We start from the raw sequence: 20,504 nt of genomic DNA, 5'->3' as shown, positions 1-20,504 counted from the left end.
TTCTTTTGTGTCTTTGCTTCTGAGCTGTTGGCCTGCCAAGCTAATTTCAACAGAACCTTGGTTAAAGGAATATAGAAAAAGGGAAGGTGAGACTTTCCCATCATTACACCAGAAGAGTTTAGTTTCCCAGGAAAGCAAATCTGTAACGCGATGAGATCACTTCCAGCTGACGAATCTGAAGTTTGTTTTTAGAAGGCTAAGAACAACAAAAAAAAAAGAGATTAAGAAAAAACCCCAGCACCCAAATGCAGATCACTTGGACATTGGGTATTTGGGCCCAGCCAGAGTGGGTAACATGCCATCCTCCTGCTTCCCAGTTAGGGCACAGGGACACTGGTTTCCTCAGGGAATTCAGCTTGGGCAGAGGTGTGAGTGTTGACGGATCTGCTGCCTTCACCAGATCAGCGATTTCCCAGTGCCCAGTGACAACCCTGGGATTTGTCCTCGGTGTGACCCCACCCCAGCCAAGAGCCGGAGGGGCTGGGGGCAGTTCCACTCCGGGGCTTTCATCCTGGCAGGCACAGAGGAGCCGCTGCCCATCCAGCCAGGGCAGGGCAAGGTGGGAGCTTGCCTGCTCTTCTCCCGCATTACCAGGGGCTGATGGAGGCATTCTCCTCCTCCTCCTCCTCCTGCCTGTGCCAGAGCCCCACCCTGGAGCACAAACAGCCTCTGCCCACCATCCCTGCTCCCTTTCAGCCCATGCCCAGCTCCTCCAGGTGTTGTTTGCTCTCCCAGCACAGCTCTTGTTCAAAGAGAACTCACCACAAAAGTTCCGTGTCGTTGCTATTGATTCTCAGCCCCAGCCTGGTTTTGTAGAGGTGACCAAGTGAGTGGCAGGTGGTTGGTTCTTCTACTTATTTTCTGCTGGATGGGGACACCAAATATTTGCTTTCTGAAATATTTGCAGCAGCTCCACTACAATTAAAAACATCAACTGAAATGCTCAAAAAGGGTGGGGAGTGATCCCGTGCCTTCACTCTCCCTCGAGCTTTGCTAAGATGACACAGAAACTCCTGGGCTTTGTTGCTTTGCCATGGAGTGCATCTCAAGGGCAACACATGTGATGGATTAACCTTTGGTTTCACTGGAAGATGCCCACAGGAGTGGATCTGGACTCCTGATTTCTGACCCATAGCAGACCAGTCCTAGGGAACAGCTTTCACTAACACAAGTACAAATGCAGAGCAGTTAAAGCACTCACCAAACCAATCCCATTGCAGCAGAACCATTCAGGCCCTGCATTTCAGGAACAACAAAACTGCCTGAGGGTATGTGCTAATTACAGACTACTCCTATCATTCCAGTTTGCTTTGCAAGACACCATCCAGACAACCAACCAGAGGAAGAGTGACTTACCTTTGATGAGAGGAAGCTCCAGCTATGATCAAGCACGGATGTTGCACTGAAGGCAAATTTAGGGTAGGCTGAGCCAAGTCCTCCTCTGTATGAGCTACACACACTGTTCAGTAGAAGAATCACTGAGTGATGTGTCCTCATCTGCAACCTCCAGAAGTGCTGAGTTCCAGATAAATTTTCTCTCACATAATGGCCACATTTCAAAAATAGACCAGGAATTTTGGAGACAAAATTCTCCATTGCTGAGATGTCCAAAGGCCTTTGTGCTCCAAGGTTCTCACAATGTCTCCAGATGCAGCAGGGGCAGCGGGAGGAGGGCTTCCTTCCAGGCAGGGACTGCTGCTGCAATAGGTGTTCAAAGCCACAACTCAGCATAAGTTTTGCAAAAAGGGGACACCTACACAGACCACAGGATTGCTTGGGACTGAGTGCTGCATCCAAAGATCTGCTGGTGAAATGCCACTGCCTGCAGGGTGGAACATGGGATGGCAAAGAACAGGTCCATCCAACTCGGCAAATCTGGGACAGAGACTCTGGCCAGTGGGTTCAAGCCATGCCAGTCTCTTCCCAGCTCTTACTCTTCTTCATCGCCTCTCCTGGATGAGAGAGGCAATCATTTAGGAGTGGATTTTTAACTCAGTGCCATGGTTCACTGATAGGATCAGACCCACAGAGCATGCAGGGTATGACTCAGTGCAAAGCACCTTCTATTCTGCCATCTTCCTAGGCAGACAAAATGCTTTTGGCTTTGTGCACTCTGCAGTTTCTCTCTTTTCCTTTTTTTTTTTTTTTTTTTTTTTGCCTCTTGTAAAGACTTTGCTATGTCAGAATCTGTCAAACAACTCCTTGTGCCATGTTTTCACAAGAATCCTACTTGCTGGCCAGTGCCAAGCTCCCTTTTAAACAATACTCAGTGAAGCATTGCATTGCCTGTGCTGCGCTCTTGCATGCCATATTTAGACAAAAGCCAGGGAATTCCCTGCCCTAGATGAGGGCTTGAATGAATGGGTTCTTCTCCCACCTCAACTAAAAATGTATGTGTTCACATCAGCCAGGCCTTCCACCCAGCTTTATTTTAATTCATTCCACAATTTGATTTATATACCTAGAAATCTGAACCAGGGGGAAAAGAAAATATAAAGAAAACAAAATGAAACAACTGAATGCGACCACAGACACATGCTTAGTCCCGCTGGGTGAATTCCCAAAGAGACCAAAACCAGTGGAAAAAACCCACCCAAATCCCACGCTAACACACGTGAGAAAAACACGCAAACCCCACCCCACTGCACAGCTGGCAGCAGCTGGATCACGGCCGTAGGTGGCTTTTAGTGCATTGGCCCAGGGCAAGCAAAGAGCTGACACTGCTGCAGACTGTCGGGGGGCTCTGGCAGCGCACCTTGCGTGCACCTGATTCCTGTGGAGAAAAGGAATCCCCCCATGGCAGGGCGAGGGGGGTGAGCAGAGCGGGGAGCTCTGCGGTTGCTGCACACCCGGCCCTGCACGTTCCCGTTCCCCGGCAAAAGCCGGAGCTCTGGGGCTCTGTCCTGACGCTGCAGAAGTCAATGGGGCTGCAGAGCCTTCTGGAGCGCTATTGAAACGCCACATTCCAGAGCACTGTGCTAATCGCTCCCCGCCAGCCCTCCAGCATCACTCCACTCACTGATGTTTAAATTCTTTGCCATACTTTTGTCCACAGCGCTTGGGCCCCCCAGATTTTTTGACATGTGGTCCTTCTGCTCGCTGCCAAGTCTGCAGGGAGAGGATGTCAGCCTCACAGCACCAAAACAGATGCTGTCCATGCACTAACTCTGCTGGAAAAGCTTCAGATAAAGGCCTGTCTGCCCTCCTCCTCTGCCCCATGAGCACTGCAAAATATTCATCATATCTGCCCCAAGAACCTGCTTAGGAGAAAATGTGAATCCTGAAATTGAGAGTCAGAACATTGTCAAGCACAGTGTACATGCCCTGAAACATGGAATGAAATACTCTGAGAAACAAGGTAGAATTTGCACTAGATTATTGATTTCACATACATATATAAAATCCACCACAGCTATCTCAAATGTATCCATACTGCTGGTAGGGATGATGGGGACCTTACTGCAGACAGGATGCAGACAGGCATCTTTTAACTGCTGTCACTTAATTCTGCTCAGTGTGGCTTGAGCTGACACCTTAACTGAGACATCACTCAAGCCCTGACTAGCCTGGTGCTCCTGGTGGTATTGCTGCTGCCCGGAGCATTCTGGGGACGGGGAGAGAGGAAAGAAATGATATGGACAGAGCTGTAGAGCTATGAAATGCACCCTTAGGATCATATGTTCAAAAGCACTCAGTTCCCGTTTAGGAACCTAAATGAAGTTGGCAGGATTTCAGAAGTGCTCAGCATCTATCAGCTCCTACTGAGAACATGCTGAGCTCTTCTTAAAACTGTCAGAGAAAAACAATTTGAAGATAAGAGCCAGCTTGTGGCTTACAATTCACATCATTGTATGGGTCTTCAGAGCAGCTTGGCAAGAGCAAGAATAGCTGCTTTCACAGATATTGCATATGAGTCCACATCTCCAAGCACAGGGCCAGGTCTATAAGCAATCACCCCACTGGCTGCCTCCTGAAAGAGCTCTGCACCCCAAGGAGAATTTTCCACTTCATGTCAGTGATGATTTCACAGCACTGAGTAAGTGGGAGTTTGCACCTGACCATGCCAGGACCAACCACGTCAGTGGAGATGAGAAGGACCAAAATGAGTGCTTAAAAACTCAGAACATAACCCACGGGGCTGCAGACAGGGCAACTGTGAAAACATCTGGAGAAATGCACTAATTTGGTCCTAACTTATATTAAGTTTTGACATATAATTAGTAGCAATACTAAATGCCAGTTGGTACCTCCTCTCTTTGAACCCTGAAGTGCTCTTTGTTCTGTGAAGGAGAAAGATTTCCCAGTGGTGACAAACAGCTAAAGCCATGGGAACCTTCCACAGACAGAAAGATTTGTCAAATCTCTCCAAACACTTCCAGAGGCATCAATCCAGCAAAGAACTTAATCACTGCAGCAATCCCACTTGCCCTCCTGGAGCCACTGATCTATTTAAAAGGAAGGTTGTGAATTCAAATCTTCCCACTGCTCACAGCTCCCCCAGCCTTGAACCAGCTGAACCTTGGTACCACACCAAAAAACCCAGATCAAGCACAGCAGCTCGTGCCAGGCTCCAGCTCACCCAAGAACATGTTATGATTCTTGAAGGGGACTAAGAGCGAATTCTTCTCACCAAAATCCTCTTTTTCACAGTGTCCTTCATCTTAACATTGAGATTCCAGCAGCTACCTTCCAGGTAGGAGCAGCTTGCTTATCCTGACTTTCCAGGTATTTCAGGGGTTACAATGCCTGTCTGCTCCTTAGCTTGCTATGTTGCTGGGTCTAATTCCACAGAAAAACTCCAGAGATTCTTCTGGGCACAGCAGGAGCTGAAGGATCTCATGAATCTTGCTACCAACAGGTTCCTCGACTCACCTTTGTGTGGGAAGTGGAACTATAATTTAATGTACTTCCCTAGGTGAGGGTGCTGCACCTCAGTCAGAGCTGCAGGAGGACATTACCACTCATGGTATTAGGACAAAACAGGTGGTTTTTTCTCTTTTAGCTTAGGAGAAGCTTCATGTTTTCTCAGTAATGGATCAAAATCCCTCTTGTTGAAGGTGGAGGCAAAAGTATTGATTCCAGAGGAGCTCTTGCTCCTAGCCCAGCTCAAGGACCCAGGAGAGAGATGAAACACTGTGCAGTCAAGCATTGCCAGACTTTACAAACTCTGGCCATATTGATTTACCTCCTGACGTCTCGACACAAAAGCAGAACAGCAGAAGAAAGCATAGCACTATTTTCCATTCTGACTAAAACAAGTAGTCCAAAACATGCATGAATTTAATTTGTCACTCCTCAAATATAACAACTCATTATGATTCATTACTCCCAAGTACTCTAGCTCATTTTCTACAGCTAATTAACCTTGTAAGCAACAATTCACCCAAGAGAGGATCACTCTATTGCCATGGGGAAGGCTGCACTCTGCCTTCTCCTGTAGGAGAACAGAAGTGCTTGCCATGGTCTGGCCAAGGGGCACTGCTGCCCTTTCTCTCCTGAATTTGCTGAACAGGGACAGCCTGAGAAAACTCATTTAGAAAAAAAATGGAGAATTCTCCATTCCAGTGAGCAACATATGCTCAATCCAAACACAGTTTCCTTGGGAGCAGTGAAGGGCTGGTTGGCCACTGCTGCAGCCACCGAAGGGTAACAAATACTTGTGCTTTGCACAGCTGAGCTGAGCTCAACTAGGCTGGAGAGAGGAGTATGACAAGGGAGGTAAAGATACTAGTGCTTATCCTGGAGCAGTGAGAGGAATGGTGAAAGGTGCAGCTCCCGGGGATGATGCCCTGTCCTAGGGAAGCCAGTGGCTCACACAGCTGCGTGGAGTTTGAACAAGACCTTTCAGTCTTTCTCTTGGTCCCTTTTATACCCTGCTCAGATTTAAACATCCTCTCAACTTCTCATATATATTTAGACCAAAGAAAAACACCATTAAAATGCCAAGGAGGCTTTCAAGACAATTGTTATATTAAAGTAGCTTCAATCCTAAACTCTGCTCCTGTGAAATTACTCACTGGACAGCCCTTTTTAATCCTGCATTACTAATTAAGTGCTGCTGTCACTGTCAGATGATTGCTGTTTTCACAGGTCAACCACAGCAGGAAAGGGAATTCTAACAAAACACCGCCTGACCCCAGGGATTTACAGGCAGCAACTTTTGCATTAGGCACCACGGTATAAAGTCACACAATCTTCACTGCAAAAAGTGCCAAGAGCTGAGCACTGCTGCTGGTTTTGAAGCACCAAATGCCATTTCCCTGGCGTGCCCTCACGCTGCTCCCACGGAGGCTTCACCCGAGACGGCCGGACAGCCTGAGTGTCACCCAGTGAAACCCAAGAGCTGTGTCCATTTTTAGAACCAGCCTGCCTGAAGATCTGCTGCATTATCTGGGCAACACGTAAGGGAACAAGATGAACTGCAGCTCCCTGAGCCACTTATTTACCTTCTGTTTAAACAGAACCTCTGCAGCTCCCCGCCCGTGCACCCACTTGCTCGGCACCTCGCGTAGGGCTGCTGCTCTATTTTTAAAGGCATGCCGCTGGCTTTCATCTGAAGCTGCCTGTTTTTTTTTCTTTTTAGCTCTCATACTCTTTAAACTAATTTAAAACATGCTGGCATATAAAGGTAGTGAGGGGAGATACAGCAAACGCACCATGGTTGGTATTGCAAGTTCAGATTAAGGCAAGGGATATAACCCAAACAGAATAACAATGAACATCTAAACTCAATGATTAGGGCCAAACAGCAGCAGTCCTTGCTAAGGGGACCATCTCCCATGTATATGGAGTGGGGTTACTTGAATCAAGACTTTAGGACTTGTTCTGGTAGCAGACAGACTGGGGTGCTCACAGCAGGGAGGAACAGCAAGTGGCAGCTGTGAGGAGTCCTGTCAGGGAACGTGGTCCCTGAAACACCGTTTGAAGTAGTCTGGGGCTTGCCAGGGAGTTAAAGGCTCTGCTGGTCCCAGTTCTGAGCCCACATGAGCAGCACTGCAGTCAGTGGCCTTGCACAGTCACTCAGGTGGAGGAAGCACTGCTAAAAGTCTCCAGCAGTGCGGGAAGGTGGAAGGGTGCCAGAAACAAGTGGCATGAATATCCAGTGTCCCCCCATGGGACCCCAAACCAGGGTGCATTTAACACCCTGGAACAGAGAGACTGCTTCAAGCTTGACCCAAAACCCTCAGAAACTCTCATCAGTATTTAGAATAAAACTGTTGAGGCCATGAACACTGACAGACTGTAAATAGGGAAGATGGTTGACTACACTGATACATCACCAACAAGATGAGAAACCACTTCCAAAACTTCACATTTTGAGAGCTTGGAGATTTCCTAGCCCATGCCTTTGGTCTAGATTTTTCTGAGCTAATGTTCAGGAGCCAGGCTCTGTCACCACTGCAGGAGCTGCCCTGAGCATCCTGCTGACGGTCCTGGTGCTCCAGACACACACCTGGCTCTGCTGCACTGGGCAGGCTGAGCTCGGCTCCATTTCAGATTCAGGACATCTCTGAGAACTGGTTGAAACGAGGACTCGCTAACGCTCCCATCAGATGCTGCTGGGCCTTTTTGTGCCAGGAAAACGGATGTGTGCAACAACAGCAAAAGTGCCTGGAAGCTTCCCAAAGCCTGAGTGAAATGGGGGAATGTTGAGTGGCATCAGACAAAAGGAGCAGTGATTTAATCTCCACAGATGGGGAGGAGGGAGCAGTGTCAGGAAAAGCAGGAGGATGAGATTAGCTAAGCAATAAAATGAAAATGAGCAAGAGGTGGAGAGAACTGTGCTGAGATAAGAGGAGGTGGATTACAGGGCTGGCAGATGGAAGGGGAGCAGGCAGCCAAGCAGGGAACAAAAAACAGGTAATAAATCTGGAAGAATTGTCATCACCAATGTTAAACACTGTTTTCAGCCCATTTTCTCCAAGGAAGTAAGTGGTTATGGCAGAGGGAAGTGCTGTGCCATCCCCCCAGGGTGCAGTGACACTGCCTGCAGCCCCAGCCATTGCAAATGGCCAGCAAGGTGTGTTTGCTTGGACTCCAAACTCCTGCAAGACAGCCAGAATCCTTTCTGACACCTGGATAAAGCAGTCCTTTAACACAAAAGGTGAAAGAAACTGCCTCTTTCTGGAGGGCCTGACCATCAATTTGACTCAGCCTAATTCAGGAAAGCGACACCTCATCTCCTTGGCTCCTGAAAGGAGCATTTCCTCCAGCCTTGCTGGAGCTCATTAGGCTGGGTATCTCAGTTCCGGGTGATAAGGCAGCTTTTATCAAGAGACTTTCATTAATGCAGTTTAACTGGCAATGGATGATTGATAACAAGGAGACATTTGACCACAATTTAAGTCATTAAGCCCTTGACCACCACGTTTTTGGAAAATAATCTCTACAATATCTTAATCTGTGTCATTTTAGCAAAGCCACGCTGCAGCTTTCCAAATCTGTGAATCTCCCAGCCCTCCATTACCCAGGCAGGTCAGGGCCTGCTGGCAGCACATCTATCTCAAGAGGTTACTTAAAATCATTTATTTGTCATTGCACTTTAAATCTGGGAGAGGAAATTAATGGACAAAGAGATGTAATTACCTTGTGAGTCTGAGAGCTCTTCAGGGCAGGAACAGCTTGTTGCTCTGCACTAGTGCAGTGCCTGGCCCAACAGGGTTTGTGTAAAAGAGCAGCAGTGGTGGCTCATAAGTCATTGCAAACATCTGTGTTGAGTAATAAATACCTGGTTTGAGATGACAATTTCCCATCCAAAAGTGGGGCAAGGTCAGACTAACCCCGTCACTGCTGAGTTGGGTTACATGCCTGCCCTTTCTTTATTCCCAAATGGATACCTCTTCCCCCTCTGCCCCTTTAGCTCATTTAATGTCTCTCTAACCTCCAGCACAACCAGGAAAGGAGACAAGCAGGTCACAGGGTGCTGTCTGGGGAGAGGGATGAGGTCAAGGGAGAGCCTAGATCAGAAGTTCTTTGTCTCAGAACTTTCTGGAAAATCCCATTCCTCCCTATCAGGGATAAGAAACTTTTCTACCATGCTGAAAATGAGTGCATTTAAGAGCATTTTTTTCCCTAGGAAAGCACTGTGGTTAGGCAGTTCTTGGATAGACTGTGGGAGTTGAGTGCAGGAAATTCAACACCCTCTGTTATATACCAGAGGTCAGGCTAAGGGTCCCTTCCGATCTAAACCATAAATTTATTTAGCAAACCATTACCAAAAAAGCCCCTCCAAAACCCCCTCCAGTCTTCCACTCAGCTTCTAGAAAACTGTTCAATAACAAGATCTGATTGCCAAATGTTAGCAAAGAGGCCAAAACCATCAGGATCTATGTTTGACTCCAGTTTTTATGGCGGCCCCAGACAGCCAGGAAGGCTCTGGAAACAGCATTCCCTAAAGAAGCCCAGAGCTGTAGCCGAAGGGCCTGGGGCTCCTGGCTCCACAGGCACTTGCTCCTTATCTGACCCCAGAAGCTGCTGTATTTCACAGGCTGTTCCAAGCTGGGATGTGGGAGAGCTCATCCTGCTGGAAACCATAATTAAAAACATTGTCTGAACACAAACCTCTGGTGTGCCCAGAGGGGAGGAGCAGCCCCATCCAGCAGAGAGAAATGGGGCTTCAAGGAATGGTTGGGCTGAAGGGGACCCAGGAGGGCAGCACGGAGTGGTGGATCCAGAGGGAGGTTTCACGGGAGGATGTCAGCACCAGGCAAAGAAAGTGCCCAGCACTGACTTGCCCAGCTGGGACATGCCCAAATCCAAAATCCAGCCCAGGAGGCTGCAATTGCTGCAGCTGAAATCAGTTGTGTCAGGTCCTGGCAGCAGGTGTCAGGAGGAGCTGATTTCCACCCCAGGATTAGCAGCAGGATATACAGCACATACCCTGCAAAAGTGTGATCGTATCAAAGCTCCATCTGTACTCAGGCGGGAGCTCGGTGCTATTAAAGACTACTGGGGGAGAAATAACATTTTTTTCTTATTACCAGTTAAACAAGCTTCCCACACCTTGAAAACGAATCATTCTTTTTTCTTTAAAGAGATGTCTCTACATACCTTTTTCTTTCAATACAGATAATACACACACATCTAGCGAGATGGACAGTTGCACAGATTTTAAAATCCAGAATATTTAAAACGCTGTGTTTATCTTTTTTTTTTTTCAGAGGAGCTCAACTGTTCTCAGCTTGGATGCAAAGACACATACTTCCACTCTAGGTATTTTTGGTGAGGAGGAAAAGATAAATAGATAGTGTATTTCTAACGTCACACTTTCAGCTGGTTTTATCTAACTTTGGTCAAGAATTTAAAGCTTTGCACTGAACACCAGCACATTTCAAGCCTGAGCTGTAATTCTCTTCTCCTGACAAGAATTTGCTGCTAACAGAGCCTATCTGTGACATGGGAACCAACAGGCTGAAGCTGAAACCAAGGCTGTCAAACTCACTTCACTTATTAGTTATGAAATGGGAAAAAACAGCGAGCAGCGGTGTCACATGGAAACATGAGCGCAGCGGTGACACCGCCTTTCAAACGGTGTCAGCACTAAAACCAGGCTATAGATTATTTGGAAAGTAATAAACACTGATCTCGTGATTCTATTCTGGGCTGGTCCTATGACAAAAAAGGAAAAAAAACCCCTAAACTATCAAAACAAAACCAGAAGCCGACAGCCCCGAGCAGTTGGCACCGAGCACAAGGGCAGTGCCCGGCTGTGAGCGGGGACCCCACTGTCCAGCGCCAGCCCCTGGGCTGGGGACAGGGTGATTTACATGGGGACAACTGCTGCAGCCACCCCAGCTGCCTGCTGCAGGGAGAGGGGCTGCTCCCAGCCCCAGAGCATGCACCAGCTTTGAGCTGCCTTTTCCCTTCCTTATCTTTTTTTTAATTTTAAGACCAATATCCAGTGCCAGGCTGCCCTGCTGGTTTGCCCTCACAGTTCAGAGATGGTTTCACAAAGAGGTGGGTGAGCTGCTGTTGTCCTATCAGCCATCCCAGGAGGGCATCCATCCCCAGGACACACACGACTCCCCTGAGCCCCCCACCCCTGAGGTCAGCTCAGATGCTTGGAATGACTTTTCTTAATCTTCAGCACGTCAAACCTTATTAGTTGATTTTATTAAATCTCTCTCCAAACATCTCTGAAGTAACACTTGGTGTTGCTGTATCCCGAAATAGCCACTCAGTCTGAGCTTTTGGCAGCCAGCACAGAGACTGGATGGGACCCTGGAGAGTCAGATTAAGAAGGAAACTCACACCCAACCTACTTTTCCTTTTGATTTGCACAGCCTCTTCCCAGCCCCACACAGCCCCCAAACCTCTTTTACCTTAGGAACTCTGCAAGCATCACTGCTTCTCCAGCTGCCTTGAGCTCCCAACTGGGCCCAGGACAAAATCCTGCTTGCAAACAGCTCCAGCTGTACAAGATCTGCACTGATTGTGCAGCTGCAGGAACCTTCCACCAGTATCCAGATCATTACTCTTCCTGGTACAACAGGCTTTTATTTCTGCTGTCTGAGAGGTGAGATATCCACAAGACAGGGGTACAAAGCCCCTGCCACTGTTACTTATTAAAAGCATTTATCACTGGATCTCTAGCAATGGGCGGGTGGCAAATCTTGGGTGAGCCATAAAATTTCCACAAGAGGACTTTTAAGGGGAAAGAGTTGGAGGAAATCACAGTGCATTTGAAGTGTAATATGAAGTCATATCAGTGACTGTTTTGACATGGCTTTAACCTCTGACTGCAGAGGTTTCCAATTTAAAAGACATCTGGTAACGGACGATTTTGCAAGGTAGACAATTTAAAAGACATCTGGTAACTGATGATTTTTACAAAGCCAGAAGTCCATTACATACATTCAAATGAGCTTGAAAAAAAGCACAGGCACATCTGGTGTCATGAACATGAGCTCGGAAAAATCCCCATTCTCTGTTGCAGTGTTGCTGGTTTTGCCAGCAGTGAAAAGCAGCACAGACCTGACCCCGGGGGCTGGAGGGACAGGATGGGCAGGTGCCCTCCTGGGCTGAGCAGTCTGGAGCTGGACTTCTGATAGAGCAGGTCTATGACTTGGTCCTCAACCCATCCTTGCTCTTAGAGCCAGATCAGCAGCCTGGGCCACCTTTCCTCATCCTGAATATCACCTTTCTTCACCCACATAAATAGAATTATTTGCATCTTTCCCACAGACAAAAGATGATCAGATTCAGCCCTGAGTCAAAAGATCCTCATTTGGCCCTGGATGTGTTCAGAGCGTGGGTCACACACCAGAGCTGGAGCACAGAAAACCCTGGCTGTGTAAGAACCAGGGAATTCTGCCAAAAAGACCAGGGTTTTTTTCTGTAGTCAGCCCTTGGAGAATGCTGTCTTTGACCAAGAAAAAAAAGACAAAAACAACTATATAGAAAAACTCCATCTTTTGCAAGCTTACAAAAGCATGGCCATGTGCCACAGAGGCTAATGGGGTCCCCAGCAATGTTCCCCATCATAACTCAAATGGCAGGAGCAGATTCTACAAAGTTCATCACTCCCTCCTCTTGTCTTTTTTTCTTCTTTTGGTTTGTTTTAAATAAGGCCATCAGCCCCTTGATAAAAGCAGCCATTACGAACTGTAGAAAGAGTTTTCCAAACAGCTGCTGAGGGTGCTGAGCAGCCCCCCACAGAACCAGAGGGAGGGCTTTCCACAGAAAAGTTTTCCATGTTCTGCCCTGCACAGAAGAAAACTCTGAAAGGGAAAAACTCTGCCTTTGAAAAGGGAAAAAGTTCTGTTCCAGTCTCAGCTGAGCAAGGTGTGAGCTCCACCTTCCTCCCCATCCCTCCCAAAGGCGATAAACTGAAGATGCCACTTCCCTGAAACTTGACCAGAAGTTCTGCACATCCCACCGTGCCCATGCTGGCAGAGATGCCACCAGGCCCAGCCATTTCAGAGAGCTGCTCTGAGCACTCTGGACTACAAAAGTAACCTCGGTCTTTCCTCCTTCACAGGGACAAACCTTTCAGGCTGAAAATCCCCTTTCCCTCTCACAGTCTATTCCATCACCTGACCAAAAACTTCACCAACATCAAGGCACTGTGATTTGTGTCCTGAGCAGGCCTTGCCAGGAGAATGACCTGAAGTCCCATCCACCAGGGTCTATTTTTCTTCTGTTACATTTAATGGGAATTCTCTGACTCCAGCAAGGGGAGGCTCAGCCCTGAGTTTCTCATCTGTCACTGCTCTCCAGGGTTCATCTTATCTGGAGATTTCCCTGAAGCCAGTCTGGCTTAATTCCATCAAGTGGGAATGAGCTTCCCAGCTTCCATCGCCCCTCTTATCACTCCCTGCCTTAAACAAGTTTGACCTTTTGATTGACTTGAACTTTGGGCAGCATTAAAACACTTGTTCTGGCAGATGAGGTCAGTCCCTGAGCTTTCTGCTGTGTGTAATGGGACAGTTAATGCTACACTGGTTTTAAATCATGGCATATTCCCAGCTGCAAGGACAGGGAAAGAAACAAAGCTCACCAGAAGTTGTCCCCTGACACCAGCCTGGGCCAGGCTTGTGCTGCAGTTTCAGCTTCCAGCTCCTGCCTCGTGGTTACTTCTGGTTGCACACTCTGCAAAGAAAAAGAAACCTTTTAAATAGTCTAGAAAAAGGTCTTATCTTGATCTTCCTCTCCTCTCCATCACCCCCTCCTGACTTCCTGAAGCAATCTATGCAAAATCCCTGAAAATGCCTCCTGCACAAGATTTTTGTGTCACTGCTGACCTTGGGAAGAGGATTTTAATAACTAACAATGACAAACAAAACCTCAGAAGTGAGATGTTTCCATGGCATTTAAAATAGACTTGGAAGGGAAGATATTTTGTCCAAACATATAAATATCCCTCAAGCTGTCACAGGCCAGAATTTGTAACATCATGCTATATGTCAGACTTGAAAAGGAAAGAAAAACCAACTAGAAATGGATTACAAAGAGCAAGTTGAAAGAAAAGCAAAAACCAACGACATGGGGAAAACCACACTGGAGCAAACCCAAATCTTTTCATCAATGTAGAAGCATTTTAGGTTAACGTGAAGAGGAGTTAATTCTTTTATTAATGAAGGATTTTCTCCTCTGCCATCTCTGCAGGATTCAACGTAGACAAATAAGAGCCCTGTCAGTGACTTCATTGCTCTCAGTTTTATATAAAGGGGTTGGACACACACTAATGGGCACTTCTTTGTGGCAAACAAGAGTCAATAATGGGCATTTTTTCCCCTGCTTGCAGAAGAATGCTGGTGAATTTAACAGATTTTATAATGTTTGCTTATTTAAAGTCATGGTTGTAAAAATTACAAGAGGAAATCTTAGTTGTAAGAGGGAAATTTATAGAAAAACCTAATTATTGAGAAAGTTTTTCTTCAGAGGGCTGTCCTCACAGGCCTCCCCCGTGTTGGTCACTGCTGTGAGAGGCCATGGCTGTGATCTCTCAGATTATCAGGACATATCCAGAGGGAAAGACCCTGGGTATCATCACTTCTAAGGATGGTGTGGCCACCACTTAAATAGATGGGTTGATGCATCCTCTGTCTTGGTCTACAGATTGATTTTTAGGTGAAATAAATTCCAATTAAAGTGCATAGAAATCTGGAATATGCTTGTAACAGCATTCCACTTCAGAAGTAAAACTCTGGGGTTTGATTTCCTAATTACGAATTTCCTGTATTGCCCCAAAGCTCTGCAAATGCCATATTCCTTTACTTCCTGCCAGCCCTACTTACCCAGAACATCATTTCTTCAGGGAAATATGGCTGAACCTCAGGTCTGAGGGGTCCGATGGTCAGGCTGCACCAGTGGGGTCACAGCACTGTGCTCTCTGCTCAGGGTATCCCAAAACACTTCCAGCAAGGACACTGCCCTGTCACACTGACTGCATGAGAATACAAAGGGAGGGAGGAAGGCAGGAGAGCAGGAACATCACTTTTCAGAGCTCAGCATTCAGCTCTCACACACAGAAAATCCCCTGGAGCCTTGCAAGGGCCTGAACATCCGCCAGCAGGGAGAGGAGAAAACAAACAATACTTTTTAAATTTAATTTTTAAAACAAGCACACAAATATGAGTGCCCATGAATTTTACATAGCAACATTCTGTCCTTCCCAACCCGCTCACGTTTGAAAAGTTAAATAAAGCAAGTTATCTTGTAAAATATTAATTAAAGCAAGCATTACATTGGGTCCCATGAATCACTTTGTGTTCAATATTTGCAGTGTCACCATGGTGAGGAGCTGCACCTAATGACAGTGCTTTAGTTACAAAGACCAGTGAGCTCAGCCATTGCTACTGGCTTCCCGAACTATAAACCTGTCATCTGGACTAGGACAGCTCAGAGAACATAAAATGAGGCTTCAAAGTCAGCATCACTATTTGAAGTTAATCCATGGCTCGTGCCAGCTGTAAAAGTTAAGGTTACAAACACTGAAATATCTTCAATAGGAAACTATTGGCTGCTAAAGACACATGGACTGAGATAAAATCAAAGTGAAGAGGGGGCCTTTCACAGAAACCCGAGCCAATGAATTAATGGGATATGATATGAAGTGTGAAAGCTTTAATGATCACAAGAACAAGAAAAGAAAGTCATCTGAAAGCTCACTACTGTGCCCTATCAAGAGATTTTTTACAGCCCAGCTTCGAGGCTCTAGGTCACCAGGGAAAGTCTTACAGATTGTATTTCTTGGAAGGGACTCTGCAGAATTTGCTCCTACATTCCCACAGATCCAGTGGCCGCTTACAAATATTCAGTCTCCTGTGAAAAGCTGTGTCTCATGTCTAGTGAAAATGTAATAAGAGTTGTAATTTTAGTAAATTTGGATCCAAGTACAAGGTAGGTGTAGGTTTCCCAGTGTGAGTGAACATGTGGAGATGACCCATTCACACACAGCCTCTGCCACCTGGTAGCCAAAGTATTTTGCACAGTGCCTCATGTGGCCACTCAGACACTGAGTATTTCCATATTAAATCAGTCACAAAAAGAACAATTTAGAATTGTTGAGCACAACATCTGGACCAGACACTGCCAAGGCTGTTGTTTTATCAGGATGGCTCTCCAGGGCTGGCGCTGGGAGGATGTTTTTGGTCCCTTCCCATGTGCTGTAACGAGATCGAGCCATTCCCTGGCATTCAGCCTCTGCCCAGACGAACCACACGGCAAAGCAAACCTCACCCCTCCTCCTCCCCTGCTCCCAGCCCACTGATTATCTCAGATCATCAGTGTTTTGGATGACCGAATAAACAGGATTATCCTCTCCCAGTGCCTGTTAAGTCACAACTGTATGGCGATCCTATTAGTGGACAGCAATGGTGTGGGTATAGCCAAGCAGGAGATTAGCTTTTGCTTGCTCTGTGGAGCTGAAAACAGCACCGGGAAATTTTTAATCTCCATGAAGGGGACACTAGAGCTCACAGAAAGAAAATCAAATTCATCTTTATTATCCTTCTCAATCAGCTGCCCCGCTCAAAGGAAAAAAATTTCCCAATTGACAAAGTCATAAACTCCTTTCACTGATACAGCAGCGGATTTGGGATGCCAATGAAAAACATCTTACAAGCACAGCCCTTTTTCATCCCAACTGATCCCAGAATGCTTTACAAGTGCTGCATGCAAATGGCACGTGGGATTAGCAGCACTCTGCAGTGGCCTGCCTCTGTTCCCACTGAGGTTAGAGGGAACAGAAGTGGGACTTGCTGTTGAGTAAAATGTGAACCAGGCTGGAAAACAGCCAGGACACTGAGATCAAGACTTGCATTCATTTGGAAGCTGCTGGCACAATGGCCCTATTGATCAGGACTTTGGGTTTAGGTCTTGTCCAAAACAATGTAGCAACTTACAGTGGGGCATGAAATGATGCCATTTTAAACCTGTTGGTTTAAAATAATTCATCATTATTTATTTTTCGAGGGCTCAAAGATAAAAATATTGAAAGAACAAGCAACAGGGGAAATACCCATATCTAAATTAAAATCTTCTTACATAAACTATCTAGATTTTAACTCAGAGCAGCATGCAAGCAAAGCCAGCCAGCTCCCAACCCTCTAATATACATGCACACAGAGAAATAAATTCCTTCAAAACAAGCTTTGAAGAGCATAATTAAGCATGAAAGTTACCATATATTAAATTATACATCTAGTAAAAAAGAGTCATTAGCCCAACAAATGGGCTGTTAATGATTTCAGGTTTGCCTAAGGCCACGAGCTAATAAACTAGTGATTAACCACCATTTCTGGGCTGCTGCTGCTGAAAGCTTCAGCCTGGTGTCACAGCACTCGCCCAGGGCTTGGGAACTGCAGAAAAACCAAAACCAGTGAAAAAACCGCACTGGATCTGGGCCATAGAAACTGCCAAAGTTTCAGGGCCTGCTCTGAGGCACCGTGAGCTCCATCTCTTATCCAGATTCCTCACTTCCACCATCCACTGGGATTGCAAAACTTGGGACTTCCCAAGTCCAAGTGGAAGCAGATGGGATAGCCAGGGGAGCCCCTTCCAAGGGAAATTCTCCAGGATGTGTCCCAGCACAGACCATGCCCAGGAGAGCCCTGCCAGGAGAGTCTCCCTGTCACTGCCAGCGACACCTCCATGCTGTTCCTCACCTTCTCCACCTCTCTCCTCTGAGGCCACACTTGGGAGACCCTGGCAGTCATTTATATGGAAAGCAACCCCATAAGAGTGTGCTTGGCAGCTTCCTGCAGGCATTTCTTAGCAACTGGTAACAAAGGGAAACAAAACCAGTCCATTTGGTCAGCCAGCTCTCCCCAAAGCACCTGTAGTTACTTTCCTCCTCACAGTTTGAAGAGCTGAGGATGTGGGAACCAAAACTTGCACAAAATAGTCCTTCCCAAGGCTGGGAACAGCAGGAGCAGGGAGGATGGTGCCCACCCACTGCTGTCAGGATGACACCAGAGCTTGCAGAGGTGTTACTTGCACAGGGCAATTGCTTTGAAATGAAAACCTCCACACAAGTGAGGGGACATTTGTCAACAAAATTTCAGACAAATGAAACACTTCTTTACCAACACACAGTGCAGTAGGTAACATTATAAGGCCAAAGAACCAGATAAATGAAACACTTTCCAAAGGATGGAATTACCCAGCAGTTTGAAGCAGAGAAAGGAAGCACTATCCATAAATTTAAAGAAGTTGTTCGTTCCTCAACCATCACACTCAGCAGGCCCAAAGCTCCTCTATTTGGAGTTACTGTGGGTAAGGGACCACCTGCATGAGCTCCCAAAACTTTGCAAGAAGAAATGCCCATCCATGTACATACTGAAATTCACAGAATAATCCAAACCTGGAGGGCGACCCTGGGGCTGAGCCAGCCTGGGCTGCTGGTGCAGAATTCCCATCTCGCCTGGGGAGGTCAGGGATGCTCCAGGAGCCCAGCACAGCACCCCCAGCCCAAGAGCCACCCTGGCAGGGTCAGCTGCTCCCCTCAGTGCCAGGGCATCTCCTCTCTGGCTGATTTCCCCTCACCCCTCACTTCCTGTGGGGAAATGTGGAAGTGTGGAAGCTGAATTTCTTCAGAGCAGCCCCGAGCTGTGCCGGGTGCTTTGCTGTTTGCTGCCCCAGGAGTTGCTAATGGCTTCACCTGACACAGAGTTCTCACACTTCAAATAAATGGGATAAACACAGCACCCTCCACGAAGGTCTAAAAGCAAAATTAGAGATTTGTTTGATTTAACAAAGCCTTTCCTCAAGTACTTTTTAATGCTTTTAACCAACTAGTTTTTAGATGACTTTTTTTAAAATAAAAAGAGAAAATGTTTTCCTCCTTAAGTGTTCTTTCAATTCAGGTCCAAGATTTATACCTCCACATAAGAAATAAAAAAATAAATGGGATCCTGTTTCAGTAGAGACCACAGCAAAAACTCCCACTGGCTGCAGTTACCAACAGAAGAAGGCCCATGTATAAACTTTGGACATAAGATTTTCTGGAAACTATTTACCAATTACTGCAAAGAGTTCACAAATATTTTCTTTTCTCCTACTTTCCTTACAGTGACATTTACAGCACAACTTCAGACATATTGTTGAACTGGTTTTTTGAAATTTGCATTACTGTATCATGTAAGTCATATGCATTTTACCTGATTTTTCATACACATGCTGTATTTTTTTTCCTTTATTATTCCTAGGAAAAGAATATAGATGGATTTCAGCAGCAGTTGCACAGACTTCTGATTAAATATAGCAGTTATTGACTTTCCCTGAAATTCAGATACTTCTGAAAATTAGCTTTTTGGCACCCACTAAGGAACACACTGAACATCTCCTTTAGTTACAAGCCCTCAAAATAAAAAATACTTATGAAGTTCTTACGTTTATCTCTAAGAATTTGATCTGAGATCTTATTTAACTCTCCTTGTAGATATATTCAAGGCTGGTCCAGCTCTTGCTGAAGTCAGAAGATCTTCAAGTGCAATCTGCAAGGGCATCACAGTGCAAGACTGGACAAGGTAGAAATCAGACGTAAGAAACTAATTATTCCTTTTAACAGCCTCACCTGTCCTTGCAGGGTTGTACAGCCGAGGTCATTTACAGAGCACCTGCACAAGATCCGAGATCTAAACTTCCCCAGCACACACAGCCCTGCCCTTCAGCCACAGTCCTTAGTATTTAAAATGACCTTTCCAAATTTGTTTTGTTTTTAATATATTAAAAAGTCTTTCCCACTGAAGTGGGCAGATTTTCCAGTGAACTCCAGCACTTAACCCTGCAGCATTTTGCTATTTCAAGATTAGAGCACGGGTTTCAAAATTTGCCCTGAACAACAAATATCTGCATGAAGTTATGATGACGTTGTAGTGAGACTCAGAGTCATCCTGGAATAGAAAACAATCCAAGCAACAATATTTGGCTCTGGATTGAAAATTTCCCAGAAGTTCAGGAGTAATCGCCTCCTTTCTGTTCCAGTTCCAAGTAAGGGCTCCTGTGCACGGCTCCTGAGGCCAACCTGCTGTATAATGTGTCTAAATTAAATATTCCACCATGAATCATTTATATTATACCTTTCCCAATTATTTTAGTTCCAAAGATGACTTTTTGAAGGGGGGTAGTCCTGAAACAGTTTCACCTTCTGTACAAACACACTTTGTGAGGTCTCCAGCACTTACCTTCGCAAGGAACTACAACAGATTTGCATTATTTCTTATTGAAACCAGTTTGGTTTGCTATAAAAAAAAAGTCCAGCTGGAATGTTTTATTACCACAGATGACCACAAGATGGAAATCCTTTTCCATAAGATGTCGCCTGATTAGAAAAAGTACTAATTTAAAAAACCAAAAAAACAGCCTCTTTTCAGGAAAATGTTGTAGAGGAAGCAAAGGAGGATTCTCATTCCATCAGCAAGCTGTTTTGGAGGCTTCAGCGATTTTAATTTGATCAAACCCAAGCCTTTCCCTGGGAAATTTTCCCTTTCCCAGAAGGGCTCAGTTCCACTCAGAAATCATTCTGATGGAAACCTCTCTCTGATCACTGCGCCAGCAGC

At 46.0% G+C, this 20,504-nt stretch overlaps 1 long non-coding RNA gene across 1 annotated transcript; it reads right to left on the bottom strand.

Annotated features, from left to right (window-relative positions):
* Positions 1-5: 5 nt before the first annotated feature.
* Positions 6-14,985, bottom strand: LOC120411087. Its single transcript, XR_005603505.1, has 4 exons — positions 14,739-14,985; positions 13,499-13,590; positions 1,357-1,698; positions 6-864 (listed from the first exon to the last, which is right to left on the bottom strand). It is a non-coding gene; the product is annotated as an uncharacterized LOC120411087 (long non-coding RNA).
* Positions 14,986-20,504: the final 5,519 nt, after the last annotated feature.

The sequence above is a fragment of the Corvus cornix genome, chromosome 20 (assembly GCF_000738735.6).
Source record: "Corvus cornix cornix isolate S_Up_H32 chromosome 20, ASM73873v5, whole genome shotgun sequence".
Lineage (NCBI taxonomy): Eukaryota > Metazoa > Chordata > Aves > Passeriformes > Corvidae > Corvus > Corvus cornix.
This window is presented reverse-complemented; position numbering and strand designations above follow the sequence as displayed.